This window comes from Benincasa hispida, chromosome 11, assembly GCF_027475165.1.
Source record: "Benincasa hispida cultivar pf3 chromosome 11, pf3_genome.v1.1, whole genome shotgun sequence".
Classification (NCBI taxonomy): domain Eukaryota; kingdom Viridiplantae; phylum Streptophyta; class Magnoliopsida; order Cucurbitales; family Cucurbitaceae; genus Benincasa; species Benincasa hispida.
The window spans coordinates 13259748-13263773 of NC_143488.1; the positions used below are offsets into that span (position 1 = coordinate 13259748).

Here is a 4026-nt window from a genome sequence, read left to right on the forward strand (position 1 = left end):
TGTGGCAGTGAATGTATTTTTGAGAGAATTGTGTTTGTTCTTTCTTTTTGGTGAGGATTTCTCTGATTGTTAATTTCGGGATACTAGATTGTGGTATAGAGAATCAAATAGTTTGGATTTGACTATTTGTTTAAGGGTCTTTGTAATCTTTATATAGAGAACCTGTAGTGTAGAAGACTGGACATAATCTCAAATTTAGGGAGAACCAGTATATTTTTCAGTGTCGAGCTCTTTTTTCATTTTCATTATTATTTGTAATTTTATGATTCATAACTTGTTTGGCTCTAACATGTGAAGCTAGAGTTTGAGATATAATTTAGTTTATTTCGTATTTATTTATATCTCATATAAATTTCTGAAGGAAATTAATCTCAAGTGAAGCCAACGACTTGTTTCTTTAACAGTTTTAAAACATAAATGTATACAAATATAAATAGTAGTTACATTTACATACTATGTTGTACTTTTACATTTTCTCAAACAAAAGCTTGTAAAGAAACTTATCTCTGGATAATCTTCAAGAAATAAATATCATCCTTTCCCATGGACGTAGGCCCTGTGTTAGGCTGAATCACATACATGCTTGTGTTCCTCTTCTCTTCTTCTTTTTGCTCATCAAATTGCATGCTTGATTTTCTTCTTTGATCTCTACAAATCACAAAATCAAAATAGTGAAGGCAAGGGTTTCGAGAGATAAATTTCTTTTGATCAGTAAAGAAAATAAAGTATGAATAATTACCATCGAAAAGATTGGGTCGGCTTCAACTCTCCCATTGAATTGAGTTAATGGAATTTCCCACATGTTGCACAGCCAGCTAAGAGGTGTGGCACATTGTGTGCCTTTCATTTCATCTACCAAGTCGAATTGTGCTGGTCTTTCTCCTCCTCGTGGGCCTGAAGTCAAAATTAACCCAACAATCTGATATCAGAGCAAAAGATATTAAAGACTTCAATTCTTGTAGCATCAAGATTACAAGATTCATTCAAGATGGCAGTAGCATGGTACGAAGTAGAGAAATTCGATGGTAAAGGGGACTTCGGCCTCTGAAAGACAAAAATAAAAGCAATTCTCGATAGGCAAAAGGTTCACAAGGCCCTAGTGGATCCATCTACTCTCCCAAATATCATGACAGCTCAAGAAAAAGAGGATTGGGAGAGCTGGCAGACTATAGTACGTTAGTTCTAAACCTTAGTGATAATGTTTAAAGGCAAGTTATTGATCAAGAGACTGCCTATAGGATTTGGACAAAGCTGGAAGACCTATATGCCACTAAGGATCTTCCTAATAAAATGTATTTTAGGGAGAAGTTTTTTACTTTTAAAACGGATTCTTCAAAAACTCTTTCTGATAACCTAGATGAGTTTAAAAAGATTGTTGTTGAATTTAATAACCTAGGGGAGAAAATAGGAGATGAGAACGAAACATATGTTCTTTTTAATTCCCTACCCGAATCCTATAGGGAAATTAAAAATGCCTTAAAGTATGATAGGGATAGCATAACTACTGATGTAATAGTTTCTGCCTTAAGAACTAGGGAACTAGAGTTACAAGTAGTCAAGAATGAACAATCTAATGGAGAAGGATTGTTTGTAAAAGGAAATTTTAAGCAAAATCAAACCAAGGACAAAAAGCAATCTCAAACAGATGAAAACAAACCTAACCATAAAGTCAACGGTAAGTATTGCAAAAAGAGAGGGCATTTAATCAAAGATTGTTTCATACTTAAAAAGAAAAATCAAGAGAAAGAAAAGGAATTAAAAGGTAAGAAAACTGAAGCTTCAGTAGTTGAAAGCTTCTATATCTACTCAGATGTCTTAGCCTCAACCCTTGATAAAATTACTCATGTCAACCCCCTTAGAAAACATGATTGGGTTTTGGACTCCGGATGTACTTACCACATGACATCTATGAGACCTTGGTTTAATTCATATAAAGAAATAGATTGAGAGATGGTTTACATGGGGAACAACTAAGGTTGTAAAATTGAAGGTTTTGGGTCAGTCTCCATGAAACTAAAAGATGGAACTATCAAACTTCTAAGGAATGTGAGACATGTTCCACTTCTGAAAAGAAACTTTATCTACCTTGGTATGCTAGATGTAGTGGGTTGTGAATAAAGGGGCAAAGGTGAAACTCTAGAGGTTCTTAAATCTAAGGTAATCCTTGTTGAGGAAAAGGTAAATGACTTATTTGTAGTTAGAGGTGTAGAAATGATAAAAGGGGCATATGTTGCCACACCTAATGATCTAGCAGAAGCTGATGTATGGCATAAAAGATTGTCTCACATAAGTGCCAAGGGGCAGAAAGCTTTGTCTAAACAGGGAATTCAACCAAAAGGAATCTTAGACAAGCTAACTTTCTGTGAACATTATGTTTTGGGAAAAGCAACTAGACACAACTTCACCAAAGCATACCATTCAAGTAAGTCAATCTTAGACTATATTCACTCAAATCTTTGGGGTCCAGCTCAAACTCCCAGCTTAAGTGGTTCAAGATATCTACTTTCCTTTATTGATGACTTCTCAAGAAAAGCTAGGTTTTCTTTCTTAAATCTAAAGACCAAGTGTTTAACAAATTTAAAGAATGGAAACTCATGATTGAGAAGAAAATCTCTAAGGAAATTAAATATCTAAGAACAGACAACAGGTTAGAATTTTGTAATGAAGAATTTAATAAGTTCTGTAAGGAATCCGGCATAACTAGGGACATGACAGTCAGACATACTTCTCAACAGAATGGGTAGCTGAGAGACTTAATAGAACTATTATGGAAAGGATTAGGTGCTTACTCTCAGATGCTATACTTAGTGAGAAGTATTCGGCTAAAGCTACTAACAATACTGTTTACACCTTAAATAGGTGCCCTCATACATCCCTAAACTTTTTGACCCCTGAAGAAAAATGGTCAAAACATCCTCCTAACTTAAATAACCTAAGAGTTTTTGGATGTGTTAGTTATATACATCAAAATCAGGGGAAGCTAAAGTCTAGGGCATTGAAATGCATGTTTGTTGGGTTTACTGAAGGTGTAAAGAGGTTAAGATGTGGAATCCAGTTGAGAAAAGTTTTATAGTCAGTCGGGATGTTACCTTTAGAGAAAGGGAAATGTTCATACAAAAGAATAAGACTACAATAGAGGTTCCTAAAAGCCCTTCACCTAAGATTGAGGTGGAGGCCCAAAAGGACAAGTCAGTAAACCATAATTCCCCTAATGAATCAGAAGAAGAAGGTGTTATTGAAGATTAACAAGAAGAAACTATTGAAATAAAACCTGATTTGAGTCAGTACTCTCTAGCTAGGGATAGGTAGAGAAGAGTGATTGTTCCACCAGCTAGGTATACATAAACAAGCTACATGAACCTAGTTTTAAATGCAATCATAGCATCCTAATGACCAGGAAGCAGCCAATTTGAGGAGGCTGTGAGCTGCCATGAGGCTAGGAATTAGATTGAAGCTATGTGTGAAGAAACGCAATCACTAAGTGTAAATGACACTTGGACTCTAGCACCCCTTCCTAAAGTGTGTAAAGCAATAGCTTCTAAGTGGATCTACAAACTAAAGGAAGAATCCTCCAAGGATGAAAAGCCAAGGTACAAAGCTAGGTTAGTGGCCAAAGGCTTCACTCTTAGGGAAGGCATTGACTACTCTAAAATTTTCTCACCAGTGGTCAAGAAAACATTTATTAGGCTACTTCTATCACTGATTGCTCAATATAATCTTGAACTAGATCAACTAGATGTTAAAACAACCTTCTTACATGGTTATTTAGATGAAGTCATCTACATGGTTCAGCCTAAAATTTTTGTTGAAAGGGGTAAAGAGGATCTATATTGTCTCCTAAATAAGTCCATTTACGGTCTTAAGCAGTCTCCTCGATGTTGGTATAGGAGGTTCAATGACTACATTGGAAGTATTGGTTTTTAGAAAAGCTCTTATGACATCTGCACCTATATTAACTCTACCTCTTATAAGAATAAAGTGTATCTTTTCCTTTATATGGATGACATATTGCTAACTGGGACCTTA

The 4026-nt window shown here is 35.3% G+C and overlaps 1 long non-coding RNA gene across 1 annotated transcript; it reads right to left on the minus strand.

Annotated features, from left to right (window-relative positions):
* Positions 1 to 389: 389 nt before the first annotated feature.
* On the minus strand, positions 390 to 3361 carry LOC150032408 (uncharacterized). Its single transcript, XR_016524417.1, has 2 exons — positions 740 to 3361; positions 390 to 648 (listed from the first exon to the last, which is right to left on the minus strand). It is a non-coding gene; the product is annotated as an uncharacterized LOC150032408 (long non-coding RNA).
* Between the last annotated feature and the right edge of the window lie 665 nt (positions 3362 to 4026).